This window comes from Neopsephotus bourkii, unplaced genomic scaffold (genome assembly GCF_033783945.1).
Source record: "Neopsephotus bourkii isolate Nb327-2 ecotype Australia unplaced genomic scaffold, CSIRO-AGI_Nbou_v1 NB_1016, whole genome shotgun sequence".
In the NCBI taxonomy this organism is placed as follows: Eukaryota; Metazoa; Chordata; class Aves; order Psittaciformes; family Psittacidae; genus Neopsephotus; species Neopsephotus bourkii.
Window position 1 is genome coordinate 3,329,116 of NW_026901505.1, and position 24,920 is coordinate 3,354,035.

Genomic DNA, 24,920 nt, shown 5'->3' on the forward strand with positions numbered 1-24,920 from the left:
TAATACATGCTGGAGGAGAATCAGGTTTTAAATATCTTTGAAGCAGACAAGCTTGGAAAAAATAGCCCTATTTTTAGGTTCCATAATCATGATGATGTCCTTTTGTGCTGTGATGTTAATTTGTTATTTGAATTGTATTTGTCAAACATTTGTTCAGGTCAGATATTTTTAGGTCCATTGTGTATCACCTTGTAGATTTAACTTAGTTTGTTTGTAGTTTCTCTTTATAAATAACCTCACTTCAAAGTTATTTTAGAGGTTTTAAAGACCATGAAGCCAAAGTGAATGCATATGAATGGCTCAGGTTCCTAAAACTTCAATATCTTCCAGGATTTCTCTTACCATGAAATGAAATGAGTCATTTATATTTTACTATTTGATGTGATCATTCTATTACCATGATGTAGTTAGACAAGAACTCTGTCAGTGATTTACAGTCATATGGTTCTCTCCATAAATCAGTGTAATACACGGTTTCATACGAATAGTCTTCAGTTTAGTCTTATTTATGAAGTATTCAGTTCAGCTAAGCTGTGTAAAGTACTTTTGTCTAACCACCAAGATGAGTCATTACAGTGTTATAATTGCTCTTTTCTATTATTTCTTTTTGTTATTGCCATTAGGTCAATTGCTTACCTTCGGGCTTTCATAGCAATAGAGATACCCTTCCCTGCTGAAATCCTTTGCTGTCTACTCCACAGTGTATCATTGGGAAAGCTAAACACTCAGCTGATTTAATCTCGAATTACTAAAGCAGCTTCCTGAAAATGATTCAATCGCTTAATTTTTGTGGACATTTTCATCAAAAACTTTTGGCCCCATTACTGGCTTGGCTTTGGGCAGGATTACAGCAGAAATGATTGCAACACTTCTGTGTTGTGCGTGACAAGTAAGATTTTACAAGCCTATCCAATACAGTGGCCTTTTGCATACTTCAGAGGTTGTGGTCTCTAAAGCAACTTACCAAATACCTTGCAGTGCAAAAACTTGTTGAGCCAATGTAATATACATGTATGCGTGTATTATATATATGCATTCCATGTGTTGCAGTGAGTCAGCTTGAAAATCCAATGAAAAATCAGAAGTTGTATTTTAAAAAGAACATCTCAGTCATTCTATGCTATTAAATTTTTGTTTAACTAGTACATATTACTGTTAAGCTCTGAAGACAAAAGATTATTTTTATAACATGACATCTACTGATAATAATGGATGCTTTCTCCTTGAAAAATAACGTAGATTGTACCTGGTGTGAAACTATTAGTGAGTTGTCTTACTGTTCGGTGTAGTTAGAAGAGATTATGTTAAATGTGGCATCATCCCCTGGAAAAATATACCAGGGAACATTTGGTGCTGTTCCAGCCCTGCATTAGCCCAGCTGAATATGCAGTTAGCCAGTATTATGCATAAGTCTAAAATAACTGTGCAAATTAGGTGCATAATTGCATCCATAAACTGTTGGAAAATCTGGCTTTTAAATTGCACACCATAAACAATAATAACCCACTGAGATGATTGCTGTCAGTTTACCTTACTTAAACTGTGTTTCTCTTTGTCCAGCATAAGAATCATGAGACGCTCTCTAAACTTAGCAGTGAGCAGACGCCAAACCAGCAATGAAAGCTGCTCACAGAACATGTCACTGCTATAAGGAGTTGTGGGACCTAAATCATAAAAGACTGTGTTGTGTTTGGTAGGCTGAATCCATCAGCTGCTCTTAATAGCCTAGTTGCATTTTCTGGATGAGAAAGTCCCTATATCATCTACTCTTGGAAGCTGGGAGGATGTACAAAGAGAAGGATGCCTCTGTACCTTTGTTTGTATCATGCAAATACAGGATTTGGGATAGATGAACTTTGGTTTGGAAGTTAAAGATGGTTTTATGACCTTATGGTTTTTAAATTAGTTTTCATAACATTTCTGTTTCAGAGTGACCTTGCAGTCATAAAAGTAATTTTTATTAAATTCAAATCACAGTTTTTTAATCATTTTTATTAATATCCGTATTTAGCTATGGGATATTTTAATCTATTATCCTCATCATCATCATCATCTCACAAACTTCAGAATCTGAATCTGATGTAGTGAGGTATGATCTCACTGGGATCCTGACTCCAACTCAGTGAAGAATGCCAATGAAATAAAAAGAATCAATGTAAAACTTAATTTTAATATCAGAAGAAACCTGATAGTGTTTGAGATAGATAGGCAGCAATTAATCCAGCCATTGACATCAAAGCCAGTTTGGAGGAAATCTGTCAGTACATGACAAGGATAGCTCTGACCACCAAGAGGAGCGAGAGGATAGAAATAACACTTAGGGCGCACACCTCCAATTACTATGATATTGTCTATCTTTTAATAATGAACATCACAACGGGGAGGTATATAAGCTTTTAATGACACTCAGTGAACGAGTTGGCTTGCAAAACAGCTGCACATCCTTTTGTACTTTTAATGGCTTGACAGCATTTTGTCTAGAGGGCTGTGAAATTTTCCTAGCCAAGCCCGTTAATCTCAAAAGCAAATGTTGTTTTTCAGTGAGAAAGCTGCACAAACTGACTCTCCCTGCTTATGCACTGTCACAGCACCAGCCAAGAGCTGAAACAAAGTTTGTCAGAGCCCTGAAGCAAGGAGCAAGAGAGTCATCCATTAAAAAGCGTGAATCTCAATAGCCCTTGCCGCCAGAGTAATACTTCTGAAAAACACAGCCTTGGTCAGGTGTGGATATAGTGGGGGAATTTACTGTTTAAAAGCTTGTGGACACTCCATGAAGTACCATCTAATACAAAATTCATGTTTAGGGTTTCAAGGCACTGTTAAACTTGCATGAGTGTGCAGCAACATACTTTAGATGCTCATTCACAGGTAACACTGGCTCTAGCACATTTACTGGAGAAGGTTAAAATAAGCAGCCCCCATTCGCAGTGAATATTACAGTTCTAGATAGGCCTTAGAGATTTAAATATGTGCGTTGTTAGATCTGGGTTCCAAGTCCAAATAATGAATCACATGTATTAATGGGAAAGCCCATAATAGCATTGCCCTGGGTGTGTACAGAGTGATAGAAATCCTAATGTATTTTAAAATTAAACTTGACCTACAATCCTTCTCCAATCTCTGATCTGTATAAAAGCATTAATTGGACTTATTCAACTAATTACTTGTTATTAAACTGGTGTAGAGACTGTAAAGACTTGGACAAGCAATTATTTTCTATAGACGACAACCTGAGTTTTGGCAATATTATCTGAACCAGGATAAAAGTTCTTAAACCTTCAGAAGCTGAGCCTGAGGCAGCCAAGCCTATGAAGCCAAATGATTATGCCAATGTTCTCATGGTTTTCATTTTATTATGTAGGATGAAATTATGCCAAAATGTTATGATACTGTATCAGAAGTTGCATGCATCTTCTCTGTACAAATGTAGAGGTTTCAGCAGCTCATTCTAACCTAAGCAGCAATAGGCAGAGATGTCCACATCTCATTTCGTAACACAAATGCTGAAAGACATGATAGCTGTAAGAGTTCTAGAAGCAAAAGATTTGATTTTTCTAGGGAATGGAAAAGTTAGAAAAACACGCAGTGTTTCCAGCTTGTGATCAAGCCAGAAATTCTGATTTCTTATTTTAACATGTGTTCACTGGGAGTTGCTGACAGAACTCTGAGGCATGAAAAAAGTTACCAGTTTCAGTTTCTGTACACATAATGGTCCTGCATATCTTTGGTAGGGTATGGCCACTCAGAGGGATGAGGACCAAGCCTTTGTTTTGTTTTGGATGTGTGATGGTCCTTTTGTCAAGGACAGTAAGAAATAATGCTAAGTTTTCCCTTTACCAGTGAAGCAGTACTTTAAAAATGAAGTTTTAGAAGCATGAAGGAAAGACCGCTGATATACAATGAGGTTTAAAAAGTAGGAGGACTTGGCTCTGATAAGATCAACACTATCCTGACTGTACTATAACTGATAAATAATATACTTAACTGCATGGATACAATCTTGAAGTGTCCCAAAGCAAAATCTGTAGGTAATTTATCATATATAACACAACAAACATTTTTATTGTGCTATATAGGAAATATAAGTTTTCCATCAAACATTTTTGTTCCATAGAATTAGCATTTTTCAGTGGAAAACTTCACCCCAAAATTGTTCAGCTGCAGTGAGATACACCAGCTGCTTCTGGGTAAAACCATGTATTTCTGTAGGGGCATCCCTCTAGGTACTCAGCTATTTCTCAAACAAACTCTCTGTGAGGTCAGAAAATGCTATTCTCATTTGGCAGCGAGGAAACTGAGTCACAAAGGGGCTAGAGGATTTTCCCAGGGGGAACAGGAAGTGTGCAAAAGGCGTAGGAACCAATCCCAGCTTCCCAAGCTCATTAACCTTGCTCTTCAAATGTAATGATTTCTTACTAAGTCAACTGAAAACAACTTCTGTCTCTCTAAGTTGTACCTTTGCTGTATGTGGGGACCCACGCTGTTCTGAATTTTGAAAAGCTTTGGAGCTCTCTGGCAGGAGTTTTAAATTATTAAAAAGTATAAAAATGAGGACATTTAAAAGGTGAAAACACGGTGGGGTTTTTTGTTTTTATTGTTTTGGGTTTTTTTTTGCAAGCTCTCTCTCCCTTTTTCCATCTAGTGTCTAACAAGTTCCAAATGTTCCGGAGTGTCTATTTTTGTTGAGTTTTGGATTGAAAGTGTTGTTCTTGAACACTGCTACAGTAAAGTGTTTACACAGAAAACAGTCTAGTCTGGAAAAGTAACAATTTGTTCACAGGATCATGTAACATATTTGCCCAAATGGGCTCTTGGGAGTGAGAACAACCAATCCGTCTTCTCTCTGCAATGAATTTGCAATCTCTGATTTTTCACCCATGAAATCTTCATTCTGCTCCCAGTGCCAACTATAGTCTGTCCTGCTATTAACAGCAACAGCAATAAGGGGAAAATAAACTCCTTTTAGTCTGTAAGGCTTTTTGAGAGCAATGCAGAGCAAACAGCTCATTATGCTCGCACGTCAGCATCTTGAGAGAATTGCTGGAAGCCCAGGGAAAGAAGGAAGAATAAAAATCCCATCAGAAAAATATTCTTTGCTCTGTATAATTCTTCTTTGCAACTCCTGATTTTTGACTTCTTTATTAAAGGGAATGAGGAGTGTACATGCAGAGCTGTATGTGGTTTCCCTGTTTGTGCATCCAAGGTATGACACAATAAGGACAAATATCCGGAGGCAGGTTCAGAGACATTGAGTCTAGATCTTTAATTAATAGCTTGAGATCAATTACATAATGCCTGAGCAAATAGACACGTGCATTTATTATCTGAAAACAAGAACTCTGCAATTATGGTCATAAAGAAAATGTCAGAAAACAAGAAGCAACAAATACCCATTGTGGAATTAATAAGAACAGTAGTTCCCCTCCAGTGGTCACTGAGTAAGCAAACATTCTGGTTAAATAAACTGAAATGGAGCATATCTGGGCAACACACTTATGTGTTGGGTCAAAGCAGAGGTTAAATAAAAATTTGTTTTAAAAAGACCCCAAAGAACAGCATATGACTCTGTACCCCATGCACCACATGTTGTTAAAGGAGTGAAGAGGAGCATTGGGTACTTTCATGAGTGCGCTGTGTGACTTTGAAGTGGAGCTGCATGGAAAGCAGGGAGCATTCGTGTTTACCCGAGGCTCCTAGCAACTTCCCTGCTCACAAGTAGTATTTGGCACTGAGGATGTATGGGCACTCAGCAGCCAAACACAACCCCCTGCCAACACCATGGTGACGGTCTGACCCTTTCGAACACATCAGCATTAGGATTTCAAAAAGGGCATATTTTCAAGGTCGATGTTTATTTCATGTAAACCAGCCACCTGAGGTTTCTGAGGTGCTGATCCTTAATTGGTCATTACAATAAAAACATAGGAGTAATTTCATATTAGACTGATGCCTCAGCATGCAATCCCAATTTAGGTCACTTCATGACCAATGGATTTTTGCAGCTTCAGATGCATACTTGCATGTCTACTACATAGTTATATGCATCCAGCCACTTCAGAGTAATTATTGTTGCTACCTTTTAATAAATAACACAAACCAATCCCTAGCAGTTGAGTGTGGTTGGAAAGATTTATAGCTCATATTCTCACAGCTCTATGGTGATTAATGCAGACAGTGATTTTGGGGGGAAATAAAAGTAAACCTGTGTACTCAGGTAAGAAGGGCCACATGATTGACTCTAGGTTCCTCCAACAGGTAAAAGCAGGAAGTATTCACAAAGGGAAAAGAAACAGGGGTTTGTCACTATAAAAAAGCCTCTGACTAACCTAAGGACTAGAATTTATAGAGGCTGAAGGGAATCCAGCTGAACTCAGAAGTGCTAACACAAGTGATCAGCTCTGAAAGGAGGTTTGCTTTATGCAGATTTCCCTCCAGATTATATATGAAGATGTCTTGCAGTTTTACAGACCCGGTTTGAATCTCTCGTAACTCCTTCTGCCGCATCTCTTTATATTTCCAATATACCTAACTAATCCAGTAATTAACCATAAAAATAAATTCCTTGTATAGATTATGTAACAATAACAAAGTAGCATGAGTCACTCTTCTTTGTTCTCACTCACTAGTGAGCAACAACATGGGCTCATTAAGTAAGTACCAGAAGTTCAATATGGAGAAAACTCAGATCTCAAGGCTAGATAATTTGGCCTCTATTTGTTTGCCTTTGTTCTCTTTTGTTTCCAGATTAAAAGGGCACCATGTACTTTTAGTTTCTTCAGGTAAAAAAAGACACCAGGGAGCTGTTCCTTGACAACGGACCAGAGATGGCTTGGAGCCTACACAATAGTTGCCTGCCTTGCATTTACAGTTTGATTTGGATGAACATAGCTAGAATTTAATTTGACCCAGGAGAATTAGGAAATGGACCCCCACTGACACGGAGACAATGAAAAACTATGTCACCATTGCAACAAACATCCAAACATTTCATGAGCAATCAGAGACTTATTCTGGTAAAGGCACAATCTAAGGCTCTGTAGTCACAAAATTACCAAAAAATGTAATGAACACTCCCAGGTCTGACCAGCTTGTGTCTAGTTGGTACCTCTGTAGAATAGCACAGACCTTGGAGATCCCTATCCCTACTCACATGCAATCCTGTATAGAGACTGATAGAAATAGCTGCATGGACATTCATATAGCTGATCCTTCTGTTGATTGAGAGACAGACGATTTGATCTCTTGAAGTGTTTCCAAGCCCTTGTGGGGAACAACTGTTCTGTTTATAGATGAACAAAAGATTTCACAGCCTCAGGAAGACCCTGAACCACACAAAGCCTAGGGGATTTCTGGCCGTGGGTGAACGTCAGTGTGGATATTTCTCCATCCTAAAGCAGGATGGAATTTGGGCCATGGGGCTGCAGTTTGGCACTGTGGAGTTCAGCAGCTATAATCCTATTCTATCTCTTCTGTCCCTTTCCGCTTTCCCATTTTGTTGGTATCACCTACCTCACTTGTGCCAGCACAGGTATTTCTGAACCTGGCCATTGAACCACACCAGGGAATTTACTTGATTTAGGGGAAAACTGCAAAAAAATACCAGTTTATTTATTTCAGCCAAGTATTTTCAGTTACTTGAGAGACATAACTGAGAGAGCAGCAGGGTAAAGGGATGAGTGACTGAAGGCAGGGTAGGAGAAGAAAGGATGTCTTAAGCCAGGGCTTCCACTCAGTTCTATTTTTGCAAATACATGGCCTGAGGAACCTTAATAGGGGTTGATGTTCTAAATATTCCCAGTAAACCTGGCTGTGATTTTAGTTCTGTTTATGTTTGTCTACCTTCAGATGGTACTACCTGAACTGTCTCTGAGAACCAGCTTGTTAAAGCATGAAGACTGTTTCAAAATGAAAATTCCCAACAAGATGCAATACCAGCAAGCTTTTCCTGATTTAAAATAATCTAATGTAAAAAAACCCAAACAACCCAACAAGCCCATTAAGCAAAAAACTGCACAAATAAAGAAATGTTACAGTTTCACTTTCAACCAAAATCAGAATTTGTTCTTATGTAGAGACGGGCCAACTGGATGATTTTCAGATTAGGCATCTGGATCAGCTTTTGGTAAAGTTTTCAAAGGTAGCTTTGTATTCACTGAAAATTCAGTCAGCAGTTCCTAGAACAGTTAGTATTCAGACAACAGAAATCTCATGAAGTTAGATGATCACATGGGTTTTTCACCACTAGGGGAGTCTGATTTTCAGATGTGGTTTAATATTGTCTATTAAAATCATGTCACTTGAAGACATCTTCATTTAATCATCTAGAAATTGGAGCACCCAAGGTTATTAGTCATACTGAAAATGCTTGTGCTTTTAGCTGATTTGAACCTGAGTTTGAGTATAACGATTAGAGTTTGAGATGGATTATCAGAAGCGTGTTCTTAACTCTTGATTTCTTTTACGTTTATTTCATCTTTAGTTCCAACTCTGCAAAATCACAGTTCTCTGAATCAGAATTACTATATATTTTATGTAAATGAAATGACATTATGGTGCCAATTGGCTCTTGAGTCAAACTAACTAGCAAAGAATTTAATTATATCCATTATTAAATGTTTGCGTTCCACCGATCCAACTTCTTAAAAACAACAATGATGAGTTTACAGATTCCTATTACCATCTGTTGCACTCTGTCCAAGTCTGGCAGGGGGTGGAAACCTTGCCGAATTAAAAATATTGCTATTTAAAGTCTCCCATGTATTCATTTCCTTAGACATGTGAACTCATTCAGTGGCAGAGGCAGGCTTATGGTTTCTGTAACTTTGCTGGCTGCTGAACTTGGAGCCATTTTAAACAACACAGTGGATTCTCACAAAATTTATTTTTATTTTAAGTTATATCCCTCAATCACAGACCTAAATGGATGATCTTTTTGTGGGAAATTTTTTGGGTTTTTTTGTTTTTTTCAAGGCTTGAAAAGCAGAATTGCAAGGAATTAAGAGGCGGGAAGAGGTGGCTTGCCAGAGTTTCTGGCTTCACTGCAGTCTAGAGTTGTTGCCTGGGCGATTGTGTTCATGGGAGGTCTTTAACTGGCAAAGCTGCCTGCTCAGTTTCACAGGCGCCACAGCTACTTCATTATTTCATCAAAGTTCATTATGTTGGGGAGGGTACTACCAATAAAACAAGATTACAAGTGTCTCCAACGAGCCCTTAAAGACATAATTCCTAGTTTTACCTTTTGCCACATCCCTGTCTGTGGTCCTATAATGCACAGAGAGATTTGCACCTATGATATGGAATATCCCACAGCTTAATTGAACTGAAAAACTCCTGGAGAATTTGATTCAATTTGTCTTGCGACAGAACCTTCTTTTGTTTTCTGTGGAGACGGAGTTCTTCATCAGAAAAAGAAATCAGAACAGTTTAATCACATGTTTTCAAGGAGGTAGGAGTATATGGGAGAAAAGAAATTAAGCCTCACCTAGATCTAGGGCAAGACTGATCTATATTAAGTGCTGATCGATGGTATTTAACGCTCAAAGAAATTCCAGGGAGTACTGAACTCAATTCAAGAGGAAATCAGTAATCATGGGCCATTTATGTCTCTGTGCTCAGTGAATCACATCTCCATGCTTTGCTTTATGAACTGCCAAGATCCAGTCCTGACACTCCTAACTTTTTTCTGCTTTTATGCCCGTTTGAACCAAGTTCATAATACATTTGGTCTTGATGTAAAATTATGTATATCCAAACAAAAAGAAAACCAGATTCAGTGTGGGTCAGTATTTTTGTGCCTTACTATCATGCCCACACAAGTTTAAAATAACTACTACTTTCTAGCTAACAGCAGGTGGGAGAACATGGTATTCTGTTTCTGTTAAAAGGTAGAAAAAGATGGAACAGAACTACCATTAAAACCCCACCAGGGTTTTGCCTGCTGTGGATATCTAGGGTAAGATGACTACTTTAAATCCCTCTCTGTTCACAGAGATGAATACTCCAAAGAATATACTGAAATATTTGCTTCCCTGATACAACATATATATGAGTTATTTGTTTTGGAAGTTGGTCACCACATCATTTATTTAAAGAAAAGGTTTTTAGACAAACTTTAAACTGAAAAGTCAAGTTTTAAAAGGTCATTGTTTTTCTAGCTCATATTTTTAAGAGAAGTTGACATTTTAATACACAAAATAATGAGAAACGATGGACAACCTGATTTCGCTGGACTTATTCTGTTCCAAGGTATCTCTGTATTTGTATGGAACTGGACCTGGCATCAGTGGGTTGCCTCCTAGGCTTCACTGGCAAGGCTAAAATCATGATTTTGCCTATTTCATGAGTAAGGTGATATTTTATCTAGACCAAGATGTGTCAGACAAATCAGGTCCCATCATCATAATAGCATTTTTTATCTTAGCTTTCAACACCACCTCCTAGAATTATGTAGAACAATAATACATAGACAAAAAACAATTTAAAATGCCGCACTCTGAAAAAATCCCCAGTAATTTATTAATCCAGATTGTATTGTGTTTATAAATTGCACATCCACAGTGAATTTTTATGCGAAGTCCAGTTTACTGCAATAGGACTGTGCATCTATTCTAGACAAATACATGAGTTTTTTTTACACAGGCTTTCTTTCTTCTTCCAGTGCCTCAGACTCTCCAAACCTTTCTGACAGCTCTGAACAGCCATTTGGTGGACAATATCAGACAAATTATATATATCAGGAAACACAGATAGATCTCTGCCCTCTAGATCTCATAGTCTGTGATGTGCTTAAGGAAAGCCAAGATCTCATGAGCAGGCTGGAAAATGAGATGCACCAACAGTTCCAAGAAGGCACATTGGTTGTGAATGCAAAGGCACATAATCTTTCTCTGAATGACTGGGTTAACCACAGCTATTTCTGATTTCATTCTCAGTGTTGCATGTCCAGGCAACGAGACCAAGAAGTGACAGAGAGGAAGCTGCAGACTGCTCCAGTGAATCCACCAGCTACAGGTATTGTTCAGGTGAAAATTAAAATTGGCATGAATTCCTGAGGCAATGAATCACTGTCTTTGTGGGCTTCACTGTCTGCTTTGAATCATTAGTTTACTAATATTTAAAGCACATTGGTATTCTCCCTTATTAAAAGTGTTTACTACAGGAATGCTATTAGCCCCGGAGTCTTAGCAATGCTGCATGCACCTTGTTCTAGCGGGCATGCAGCTGTCACTATTACCCATCTGCCAGGGAGTGGAGATAGGCCAAGATACAATAACTTAGAGGTCAACTGGAAACATGAAAGTTGAGCTGGCCTCACTCTGCCCTGTTTTACACTGAAACTTGGCCTTCCCAAGGTGTGCTAAAACAGGTTTTGCCCAAAGAATCGTATGAATACTTTTATCCTATACTCTGCCACTGCTGTTGAGCGGAACGCATGGGTGAAGTTCACCAGCTGTTCACCTTATCACTCGTAATGCTTAGTGTTGAACAATAAATCTCATTTGACATGCTGTACCGATGAGGAAGAGAGAATTGGAAACTGTGGTACTGGATCAGCTGTTTTGAAAGGGTAAGGTTGGTTTTAGCCCATTTTATACCTCCCTTGAATTCAGGGAGATAGTGAATAGAGAAGTTTATTTCCCAGAATCTGCTCCTTAAAACAGTTATCTGAGCTATGTGACTTCAGGAGTCTGTGTAGAGAAGATGACACCTGCATACCACACATACTGAAAAACTATGTGTGTACCTTGAAATCCAAGTACGGGACTGCCTGATTTCCCAAAGTGAGGGCACTATTTTCTAAATATCTTGGCATTACTCCTCTGTTCATAACTGTACGATCATTTCTCACTCTGTTTTCTCAGTGTATTTTTTTCACGGACTCTAATTATTACAGCCCAGCTGCTTCTTTTTCATTTTGATCCTTTGTAAACCTAGTCATTATGCTGCCTCAGACTGGCTTCCCAAAATGTCAAGATTAAAATGGGGCATGAAGGCTTATGCAAGAGTGAGTCAGTGGAGCAATTTGAACCAATAAATATCAAAGCAGTCTCTAAGAAGTAAGCAATTCATTTGATACCACATCTTTCAACAAGTCTTTAGAGGATTTTCCTCTGCAGGGTTACACCCTGATATTTACGTCTTGATCTCTCCACTCTGCAAAAGTCATAGTTTGCCTCATTAATGTGATGATCTGTCAGGCAAGCATTTCTGTCTGCAAAACACATCAGATTACCCTCCATTCTTAGTGCTCAGTGATTTGCAGTGTGCTATCTGCTATCAAAATAAATATGCCAGAGCCCTGGCTTGTACTACTGCCTCTGCAATTAGTGATATTTTATTAGTTAATTAATTAGTTAATGTCAGACACTGGCCAAGAAATAACGAATGTGCCAATATTCATTTTTTATGTCACTGTAGGTAAATGAGTTGTCAAGACAAAATCTTTGATATAAAACTGCCAGTATGACTTAGTGATTATAATATGGTACAAAAACAATGAGCCTGTTTCAGAGATATGTCCTGCTGCTACTGCTTTTTTCTCACTGCTTTCAATCTGATGAGTGTAACAGCTCTTGCCTTTGATTTTTTGCCATGGACTCCTGCACCATTGTCTTTTTCTCTTACGTTATTCCATTTTCTTGCCAAGGCTGTGTTTTACTTTACTCCTATCCAGGGACCATTCAATAAAAGCTAAGACCCCCTGAAGCAAAATTGCAGTACTGGAAAATTCCAGCTCTTAAGAGTTACTCAAAATCTGAATTTCTGAAATGGCTTAAACGCTACCTACTTGGCTCAGGATGAGGATGGGAAAATATTGTTTTATATCTGTTTATCAATAAACAGATCATTCACTCAGTACAAGGCGTGCCCTCTGCTTCGTTTGCATGTTACATTCATTCACCTCACCTGTTTTATTCTGTGGTTTACAGGCTTTTACTGCCTTGTATGGTTTTGTGTGTCCGTGACTGCTTCTCTATATCTTGAGCTTGTTTCAAAGAGAACACATTTTAGTGACCACTCCTAATTTCTCCCTGATTTAATTAACTGACAATGTAAAACAGTATGAATTGTTTCCTGCTTACACTTGGATTATATGCAAGCAAATTACTCTAGATACACATGAGGTATTTTACAATCAAAAGCAAGAATTATCCATGAGAAAATCTATTTCCTTAAGAGGGAATGTTTGAGAACTTCTGATACAAGATCTGTTTTGCAATATGTATGCTGTGATTTATCCTATCCAACAGTATCACACATTACATTTAAATAGCTTTTGCCCAAGCATTTTTTAAAATAAAAATTTTGCCTATTATTGGGAATTGTTGCAGTGTTTTCCATACCAAAATCTCATTTAATACTTTTTTTATGTCTTGCTTTCTAAGGAAAGAAGCTCATTGTTTCTCTTCACATGCATGTGTTTCACTCTGCGTTTCTACTAATTGTTGAACATATGAATTAGTTTCAACTATATTTTACAGAAAGGAGGAAGGCTAAAAGGTACTGACCTTCAACAAGTATTGAGAAAATGGACAACAAAGAGAGAAGGGTCCTTGTAAATGCTTCCACAGAGAGAAAAAATGTCAATGTGATCTTACACATTTATTAGACCTTAGGTCCCTATTCCTGGAAAATTAATTTTTAGTTTCATGCTTAGAAGACTTTTTGGTTAAAAAATATTCTAACACCATGAGGGTTTTGATTTCATTTAGAGTAAAGGAATGTTCAATATCCAGTTCAAAATTACAAATACAACTTGGCTAGTTGTATTTATATACAAATACAACAAAATTAAAAATGCAACTTGGCTAGTACTGAATAACCCCTGGAAGCCAGAACATGACAAGTGTCCTAAAGACATCAATGAAGCACAACCATCGAAACACCGAATTCTTTTCTCATTCCTTGCTCACTGTGTACCTCACATCCCACCCAATAATTAGTACTGGCAGCTTCATATTGCTGCTTTTGTTTTCGCTCTTTGTTTAACTATGATGATATCACAAAAAGCACATACATTTCATTCTCTTTATTTTTCTGTTTGGCTCTGGGCCTGTAAGTACTAATACAAAATCAGTAATTGTACAGTAACAAGCCAAGGGCTTTGAAATGTACTTAGTAATAAAAAAGTTCTTTTTCTTTTTTAAAGACATTCAAGTGGAAAGAAATAGGATAAACTGATGTGGATTTCTTTGGGCAGAGAGAAGTTTCCACAATTCTGATAACAGTTTCCTGACTTTGCAGAAAATTGAAGGGGCAGAAATAATGTTGCTGCATTTTGGGTAAACAAATCACTTCCAGTGAAGTTTAATGAAATCTCACCTGAGCTGTTCTGACTAAGTAGAATGGACGTTTACTGTGTTCAGGAACCTTGTAGTTTTTTGCTAAACTGAAATCAAGTGGTTTCATGAAGGCAGTTTGTAATATGAAGATAGGAGTTAGTCCCACCATCACCAAATCCGAAACAATGGATTGCCACAAGGATGGCAATATTTCACAGCACTCAGTGTTTAACTCTATTTTATATAGTTATGTGGAACAATAGAGAGGCACATGACTCATGGATATTTGTGCACCACAAATCATGGTGTTAGAAATGAAACTATCTTAGCTTCTTCTGATAAATCTTTTCCTATCACAGAGGTGCTTCGGGACATTTCCTGAGCTTTTGAGTTAAAAAAAGTAAATTAGTTGTAGCAATGTTTGCAGAGAGAAAACCCCATCAGTCCCTGCCTTGATGCTGATAGAGAATGACTTAATTTCTTCTGGCTATAGCAAATAGATTGCTGTGATGTTTGGAAGAGTTTTCAGAAAGAAATGGGTACCTCCCTGTATCCTACGTAGGTTGCAAAGCATTCTTGTTCATCTTACTCTTTTCCTTTCAGTATAGTGTTTGAAAGTTTCTTATATCTGACTTTCTCTTACAGAACTTGCTGTGAAAATGGGAAAAGAATCCCCTGTGAAATCAGTAAGGCCTGATTAGGAATACTGAATGGCTACTGTATTTTACAGTAAATCGAAGACAGGAAAAGCAACAAACACATAAGGTTGTGATCCAGTAAGAAAGTCTTAAGGAGAACAGCTATCTTTGCTCTTTACTGATAGTTGTTTCAAGAAGATATGTGGGAAGCTCTGGGGTCTCCCTCCTTTCATAAACACCAGATGCACTTAAAAATCCATGCCATGAAAATGCTTTTCACTGTGAAATTATTAAAGTTGGATGCTTCATACAAGCACAGATTCATTCATTTTCTTTTGCTTGTTAAATCTTTCTTCCTGCAAATGTAGCACTTGCTTTTTGATGGCAGAATTAATTTTCCAAAAACTCACAAGGAAAACAGTTCATCTTATGGAAATTAAAATAAAGAAGAAATAGGTTCTTCAATAAATTTTCCTTTCCACATCTGACTTTCCTTGTCCAAAAACATTTAATAGAATGTTGCAGACATTCCCCGTTAAATTAAAATTCATAGAAATCTTATATAAGGGCTATATTTGAATCCATTTTATGGGCCTAATGGTCTTCTTTTCCCATGTTTTTCTTAGTAACTGAAAGTTCTTTCTGTGGTATAAGCTGCCAAAACAGCAAACACACAGAATTCCCCAGGGAATGCCATGCAAATTCCACTTCTCAGACTGGCTGCCATTTCATATTGATCACAGTCATGATGAAGTATTAATTTGTACACAGCTGAATGACTGTTTTTTTTTTTTTAAAAACATCTAATTCAAATAGCCATGAAGCCTTGGCAGTGCTTAACAAAGATGAATTCTTCTTTCACTCTCCTGTGAACCAGCTGCTGGCACTAGCTATATTACAGACAAGGAGAAAGATCTCCTAGGTCATTTAATTGAGGTCAGTACTGTCACGAAAACCCTGTAATATAATTCACCTAAGGAATTTACCAATCTATACCTTAACAGTCAAACTTGTAGCTTTCACTTTCCAAATATAAGCTTATTTCAGAGCATCACTGCCCTGACAGTTGGGATCATCCTCAATTAGTGCTAAATTCACTCATGGGCAATTTATTCCCATTATTTCTTGTGTTAACATCGTTCTTGAATGCAGTAGTTATCCTTCCCTCTCTGTAAACTGTAATGTTTATAAGGAACAATCATATTTTCTCCCTGACTAAAGCTTGCTTGATTTACTCTGATTAAACAAGGAAAGCTCTTTTAGTCTTTTCTTACACAATCAGCTACTGTTTTGTCTGATTATCCCAGTAGAATGAGAGGTCTTCTAGTGACAACAAATATTCTTGAGAGAAAATGATAATGACATTTGATGATGATTTTAAAAATGAGATATTTCACATGAGGGTTTTTTTCTGAAAGTGGACAGAGCAAGGAATGACTGCATGGAATTTCCATACCATTAATATATATTTTAATTTTCTGTAAGTTTAACCTTAATTTTGTTCTTTTGAATTTTAACAGGTTGTTTTTATGATACAGTGATTGTGAGGCTATTGGTATTATCCTAGATTGCTGTTCCATAAGTTCAGCTTTAACCCCAATTTAGCATAGATTTTTTTACCGTGAATTCGAATACTAAGGAATTGACATTTTGCTAATTATACATTACAATCCTTTGAGATAAACCTTAAGGCAGCCCATTGTCTCAGACATGATAGAATCAATTCCACAATTTGTGGATTTCTGTTTAAGAAGTTAAGTAGATGTGTTATCATTGTCTACAAATCATATTCTAAATCAAACCTAAGAAGTGGAAGAAATTAGTAATGATGTCTTATTAGTAACATGAGCTTTATAGAGCTCATATTCTGTGAAGATGGGCCTTTCTGTTCTTGTCTGATGCAATGCATTGCAACACCATGTCAGATCAACCATTTTCCACTACAGTGCTCCATTTGGTTTAGGACCCACTTATTTCTTTTGTAACAAGCAGCTGAGAGAGGGGGTAGGCTATTTTTGTTTGAAAACTCAGGTTTTGCACATTTTCAGGGCAAGAAGTGACTTAGGAACTCTCTGCATCTGTGCCCTGTAGCCATCAGAGCACCTGTGCCAGGATCACTACCGAACATTTTGCCTGATGAATACTTGACAATAATATTTTGGGTACATATTTAAGTGATCTTACTGATGAGGTCCTTGACTTAGAAATAGGAGAAGTGGGCTCTTTTCTGAGATCTATTTCTTCAGTCACCTTTTCTCAGTCTATTTAACTTTTTTTTGTCGTTGCGGGGCAGCAAGGGAAACCTGTCTCTCATTATCTAGTTGTACACTGGCCACCATCGGGGCCTTGATCTCAGCTGGGGCCTCAGGCACCACAGCAGTATAAATACTAATAGCAGAGAGGAGTCCTTTGGTGAATATTTTTTGTTACAGGTTTTGTAAGATTCTTTAAGGACTCATTTTCTATGAGCTTATTTTACAAATTTTACACATAAATCAAATAAATGTGGCAGTAGGGAACAGACTTTAAAAGTCGAGAATTCAGACAAGCATATGGCAAATATCCTGATGTTGCTCAGTTGTAGTATGTATCTGTATGAATACAATTAGAACAAAGCTTCTTTTTGAACTGCTTTGGTAGGAATTGCTTGTGAGTAATATGACCTCGGTGTGTGCAAGAACATTAGTATGAAATTATTCATCAATAAATCACTCGGCAAATAATTCTCCCTCTCTGACATCCTGATTCATAATTACCTGCTGTCTTTCGTTTACTAATGGCAGCTAAATCCCCAGTCAAATGCCAGGTAGGGAACATAGTGAAGAAAAAATACCTGTGGGAAGAGACTGTGCAAAGCGATCGCTGAAAGAAAGTTTGAGAGAGACCAAACTGGAGTATGGTGTTAATGGCTTTTTCCCTTCCTTTCAGCCCTCACTTTTCTGGATTTCAGGGATTCTCTTCTTCACTGATTGGTTCTTTCTTGCTCTGTCTTTAGGGATGAGAGTGGTAGAATCTATAGTGGCAGAAGATAAAAGCACTTCATGGACCTTACTTTCTTCTTAGCTTTGCTTGAATTTGTATAAGCAACCCTTTTCTGAGGTTCACTTGTGAAAATACTGGACTACCAGGGGAGAGATGCACTTGAACAAAAGTTGGGGAAAGGATACTCAGGAGCAGTAATTTTATGAATGATGCTTCCTGCATACAACATCTTGTTTTTCTAACTTCATAGAATCATAGAATCATAGAATAGTTAGGGTTGGAAAGAACCTTAAGATCATCAAGTTCCAACCCCCCTGCCATGAGCAGGGACACCTCGCTCTAAATCATATCACCCAAAGCCTTGTCCAACCTGGCCTTGAACACTGCCAGGGATGGAGCATTCACAACCTCCCTGGGCAACCTATTCCAGTGCCTCACCACCCTAACAGGAAAGAATTTCCTCCTTATATCCAATCTAAACTTCCCCTGTTTAAGTTTTAACCCACTACCCCTTGTCCTATCACTACAGTCCCTAATGAAGAGTCCATCCCCAGCATCCCTATAGGCCCCCTTCAGATACTGGAAGGATTTTATGAGGTCTCCATGCAGCCGTCTCTTCTCCAGGATGAACAGCCCCAACTTTCTCAGCCTATCTTCATATGGGAGGTGCTCCAGTCCCCTGATCATTCTCGTGGCTGTCCTCTGGACTTGTTCCAACAGATCCATGTCCTTTTTATGCTGAGGACACCAGAACTGTACACAATACTCCAAGTGAGGTCTCACGAGAGCAGAATAAAGGGGCAGGATTACCTCCTTCGACCTGCTGGTCACGCTCCTTTTGATGCAGCCCAGGATACGGTTGCCTTTCTGGGCTGCAAGTGCACACTGAAGCCGGCTCATGTTCATTTTCTCATTGACTAGCACCCCCAAGTCCTTCTCCGCAGGGCTGCTCTGAATCTCTTCTCTGCCCAGCCTGTAGCTGTGTCTGGGATTGCTCTGACCCAGGTGTAGGACCTTGCACTTGACGTGGTTAAACTTCATGAGGTTGGCATCAGCCCACCTCACAAGTGTGTCAAGGTCCCTCTGGATGGCATTCCAGTATCACATCTGGCAGCTGCCAGCGTGCCTACCTCTACCTTACCACTGGAACAGTCTAATGTCTTTAAGCAAGGGGAAAATGCCCTAATCAGAAAGGCACAGCAGAGAAGCAATGATTTTACATATGCTATTCTGTTCAGCTTTGCAGACCACAAAATCCTGGAGACAAAATGTTGCACAATTAAAACAGCTGTGGCAAAAGTGGAGTCACTTTGGTTTGGGCCAAGCACATGCTCAGTCATTACATTAATTTAAAAACAGCCCTGAGGATCTCAGGAACCCCTTGACTTCAAAATATAAATGTGTTCCTTCTGCTTCCTATCCATATAGTAGTAGTGAAATGAATTTATTATAATAAAAATTCCCCTTTTTCCTCTCTAGAGAGTACAGAACTGCACCTTACATATCTGTTTGTTTCCTTTTAAAAACCCCTAGCATGGTTGCCTTGTTTCTGTTGGTTTCTAGGCACCTTTCCACCTCAATCTGCCTTGCCAAAACCATCAGATATCTCTGTCATGTGAACTAGGCAGTGAGCCAGCAGGTCAGAGCTTACACAATTTGTGGCGCCTACTTAAAGTGTCTGAGATTCTTACCAATCAGTCTGAACCTGGGGGCAAAGTGTAATTCTTTCCTTCATGCCCGTGTTTATAAAATCACACAAAGGTAAAGTATGACACTGGTGGATTGCTTTGGCTTTTTATTTTCCTATATTGGGGAACTCAGAAAACTCCTGCATCTCTTTGACTACAACTTTATCCCTGCTTTCTGGTAAAAATGCAAAGCAGATCATGTGACAGCTGTCAAAAAGAGCAGGTTGAGCTAAAAGAAGTTATCTCTAGAAAGAGTGTGCTTAAAGCAGATTACAGTGTTTAAGGGCCTTACCCAGGTTTTAATTACTTCTTTCTCAGGCAACATTTCACTTAGCTGAATTTGAGGATTCTTTTTGTCACCTGAGGATTTTTAGACCTACTGCAATACACACTGGCTACATAGGATTTCATCGCAGATGTACACCTTCTTCCTAAGCACAAATGGTATTGTAGTACTTTAATCAATGTGAATGTGCAAAAACTGAGTCAGTCAAATATTACCTGGGGGAAAGGAATTAAAAAAACCCCACAATCTTTTAATTCCCGTTGCATTTTCTTTCTTAACTGCAGGCTGAGATCTCTTTGCACATAGTTTGTGCTCCTCCTCAGATCATTGCTGCACCATTGTTGGTATGACCCAAACACACACACACAGCCTGGTTCTTGACTGTCTTCCCAACCTGAATTTTTACACTTTCTATTGTTCAATGCCTATCACCCCATTTACCAGTGGATTGAAAGCATAATAAAGATGAAAGTATAATCCTTCTGCATGCCTATCATTTTCTGCTTCTTTGGTTTGAGACCGCAAGAGGAGACTGAAAGTAATATACTACTGATTATTCTATAGTTTCACTATGGCAGGGGTCAAATGGGTCAGACTGAATGTACAGTACAATGCAAGAATTTGGCATTTGCAGTTTAACAAGTGCTCCAGGCCCCAGGCATGTTTGAGCTGGCTTTGGGGCAGGTGGTTTGCTGGGGCAGCAGGTTGCTGAGCTGCCCCAGCCCTGCTGCCTGCTTGCTTCTCTGTAGGTGCCAGGGTGCACTCCAGTGGGGCTTGGAGCTTCACAAGCAACTGTGAGAAACATCCACCACTTGCCTTTTCTTCTTTCAGGAGCTGAAACACATGGCTTGACTTTGTAAGGGTTTTTAGTTAGCTCCCCAACCTATAACAGCTGCTTCCTCCAGGACAGCAGCTGCAAAGCATCAGTCTGCCCCTCTCTCCTCATCCCAGGAGCTGCAGAATTTAGTATTGCTGCCAGGTTAGAGAGCCCCAAGATATCCCAGGGCTCCCATCACTCAAGTCTCTGAATGGTTCCTTTCCTCTTGTCCTCACCTGAAACACATTGGGTAAAAGTGATTTCCCATCTAGCAACCACTTAATAATTGGAACTTCAGATGCTGTATGTTGCCATGCTTCTTTTACATATGCTCAATACATTTTATCATAAAAAGAGCTCATATGTGGAAAACACATGCCTACTGTGGGTAGGCCAGCATTACAGCTCTGTGTAAAATAAGCTACTAAGGATATACCCCACAATTCCAGGAAACTTTTTCTTTAGGATACACACAAAACATATAGACGAAATTATAAACATCAGCTGTGCTATTTTGCTTCCCTTCATGCTTCAGCTGTTTGCACTTCTTTTACCCAGAAACAGATATTTCCCCAGGTTCCTAATAGTGTCATTTATCCTTCAGGGATACATTTTTCCTCTGCAGTAGTAATTTGTACACCAGAGCTGTGTTACTATTAGGACATGAGATAAGACACAGCAGACTTGTAATTTACTTTTTTATTCACATATCTGCAGGAAAAGATCACACTTCAGTTTTCTAGGAACATGCTTTTATGACTGGAAAAATACAGGGAGCAGGCTAAAGCTGGGCCTACACAAGCCCAGCAGAGCCTAGCAGAGGCCTAGCAGAGTCAGTGTGTTGGAGTAGCTGCCAGGATGGTGTCAAAAGGGAGTAGCGTGGCCAGCACACACCATGCAGAGGAGAAAGAGGTATTTAGAGGGATTCTGAGAATTTTAAACAAGAAACGAAACAGGCTGACATTCAGCTGGTAATTTCACAGCAGCATTAATACTTCTTGCCAGCCCTTCTTCGATCAGGGGCATCTGCCCAGCTGTGACTGTGAATACCTGAGTCCAGCCTCCCTTCAGATTGCCGTTCCCCCACCTTGGGATCAACTTGGAAATGATTTTCTAGTACAAAGGTGCTGTGCTGACACAGACACTGTGCCCTGAGGTGTTTATGAGGAATTTACAGTCTAATTGATAAGGACTAAAGGGTGACTGGTGGAAATGCCAACTTGGTAGACATCTCTGACCCCTGAATGGGACACAAAGTGGCAGTACATGAGGGCTGGCTGCAGGCATAGTTTCTGGGCCTCTCAATCCCTCAAGGATGGCCAGATTAGGAGCATGAAGTTTTACTGTCTACAAGAGTGTTTGGAGCCAGCAATGCAGGAAAAGAGTTATGTCACCTACTCTCATATTTTTCTTACTCATGCCCAAAACTATGAGGAAATACTCTTCTTCAAAAGAATAGCTTGCATATCAATAACCAGCTTCATCCAAGATCTCAAAGGGCTCTATATACAGTCATTAAGTGCAATTCCTATCTCACTGATGCTCATGGAGGAGCTGGTAACTGAACTCAGAAGAATACACCCAGGAGAACTGACCTCCTGCACTCTTTCTTAACCTGCAAATTATGTTTTCCTTAAAAACAAATAAATGACCCTAAAAATCCCAAAGAAGCTTTAGTTACAGAAAGAACAGCAAGAAGCACAGTCTTGGTTAGTGTCGTGGTTTAAACAAACATCACAAACCTTCATACTCAGGCTGGAACTCTTAGAAACATTCAAGAGCATTTGTGGAAATATAACCGTAACCATGTGGCTTTGGGAAGTCATGGCATGCCCAGCCTGTTACTTGCTTCAGTAGGTGGGTGCAAGTAGTTCATCAGTTATAAAACCAGCAAGCTGGCTGGGAAGCAGGGATGCTTGAATTCCTGGGAGTACAACATTTCTCCATCGTCTGATATTTCCTCTTTGCTGATATGATGATATCTGAGGCTGGAAGCTTGGAAAGTCTGGCAGATCATGCTGGCAAACTGGCAAAGTATGACAGTATTCTTTTGATTCTGAATGTAGATACCTTGATAGTGTGCAAGTGTTTTAATCTTGGGGCACATAGTAACTCAATGCACGAAAATGGGAAACCAGAAGAGAAGAAGCCAGACGTATCTCTGTTTTGTTCCAGTTTTGCTGTTTTGGTGGCTGGAAGGCTTAGTAAAATTCCTTCCTTACAAGGCTGGCGCAATTGTGATGAACAGTCTAGGACAGGAGGATGGAGAATCCCAAGTGGGAAAACAAAATCTGTCTACAGCAAACAATCTCATCCCAGACCGAGACTCCCTGGGATAAAGTGTGCCCACCTGTTAGTGTTTCAGCTACTGACAAAGCATGATACTAAGGCTCTAGTGTGAAGTATCCAAGAACTTGGGCTTCAGCTCAGTCAAAACTTGAAAAAAAATGGTCTGCACATGTGAAGACTATTTAAGATGATGACCTGTCATTGCTAAAATTCCTGAAGAATGCAGGTAAGAAAACTTGCTTATCTCTGAGGTGTCCAAGTTTGCAGTCAGACATGTGTGAGTTTTTTGCTACCAGAACTTTAACTATTACCAGTATTCTCAAGCTGTTTGAGTTTTTATATATTTCTAGATGGCTCCCTATGAAAGAAAATTAATGTATTTATGCAACTTACAGTCCTGAGCACCTCCAGTTCTTCTGCTTCTGGAGCACGGTAGTAAAGCAGTTGTGAATTGCATGGTGATGGAGGTATATGCCATAAAATAGATATGGTCTTGAAACAACTCATATGTCTCCATTCCTTTTTAAACAAGTAGTATGATAAACAATATGATTACATAGGTATTGCAGGAACTTCAAGAAGCTGGGAACCTGTCTTACCTTTCCATCCTCAAGGGGAAAATAGAATGTTTGTAATAATTTCAATGCCACACCACAATCTCCCACCATTCACATTTAGAAGGCTCACCTTGAGGACCAAATAAAATATGAAAACCATCTACTGGGCCTGAAAGCTCCAAACAAGGTTTTGAAATACTTAAAGAAAAAGTCCAAACTGGTGTTATGACATCCCTGCCATTGTCTAATTTTTCTGATACCAGACTCACTCTTAAAATGAGTTTAGAGGTGAAGATAACTGAATGTAAATGTCATGTTTAAATCCCAGATGGAGTTCCAGAGCCTGGAAATTCAACTATTTGCATATGACTTATACAATAATTCCAAAATATTTTTCTCACTGCCTGGTCAATGAATCTTAACACTAAGGAAAATAATGATGGTCTAATCTCACTGCTCCTTCAGCACCCTTGTCTGCTGAACCTGAGGACTTTCTCTTCATAACATTGGTGTTAGATACAGGTTCCTTTCTCGTTCTTTGATCTTACAAAACAACTTATGATTACTATATTTTCTAACACAGACTACTATAAAATAGAGTTCTGGTCTTGTTTTCCCCATTTTTTGTTATTTTTAACCACAAAATTTAATCAAAGCTTGACAAATAAAAGTCTAGCTTCTTGATCGATTCAAAATACGCTGATACAGCATGACCTAGTAGCAGATCTTAAAATGAATATACAATATTTCAAACAATTTCCATGGTACAGGCTCCTTCTTTTTTTTTAACGCAGGAAACCAGAAAAGAAGCAAAGTGAAATGAAATGGTCCCTTCATAGAAAGACTCCCATCTGAAAATTGTTTTAATTCAGGGCAGCCGTGGGTATAGTTTACATAATAAAAAGCAGTTTTACTAAAGTGTCTGTGGTTATACTAACTCAGTGTAGAGCTCCTGATCAAAGCTGCCTTGCAGCCAAAGTCATCAGCAGCCCGACAGCATGCTTTCGTGAAAAGGACTTTCCTTCTCAGCTGGGATGGCTCAGACCCACTCCCAAGAAAACCAAAGCTAAGCAGAAATGAGGGTGTAAAATCAAGACACCTTTTCCACTGGTTCATTATTATATATTAAAGACAGGGAGAGCTTGGACGGAGATGTGCACATTTAGGAAAATAACTGAGCTTTCCACAATCTGCCAGGGTTATGGCTTGGCAGAGCTGGTGTGAGAAGCCATGAGATTGGGGACTGTCACTTCTCTGTTGAAAGCTCCGCTTCTGTAGTTCCTCTGCTTCACTTATCAGCTGTAGGGAGAGATAATGCTCGAGCGAAGTGGGCCTTGATCTGTGCCAAATATATTTTCAGAGCTGAGGAAATAAACTGTGA

The 24,920-nt window shown here is 38.9% G+C and overlaps 1 long non-coding RNA gene across 2 annotated transcripts in view; it reads left to right on the forward strand.

Moving 5' to 3' along the window:
- Nucleotides 1-20,644: 20,644 nt before the first annotated feature.
- The window catches only part of LOC133215931 (uncharacterized), a 169,644-nt gene continuing 165,368 nt past the window's right edge, over nucleotides 20,645-24,920 (forward strand). For both annotated transcript variants that reach the window (XR_009726517.1, XR_009726516.1), the window contains exon 1: nucleotides 20,645-23,208. This is a non-coding gene — a long non-coding RNA (uncharacterized LOC133215931). The remainder of the gene's footprint in view (nucleotides 23,209-24,920) is intronic.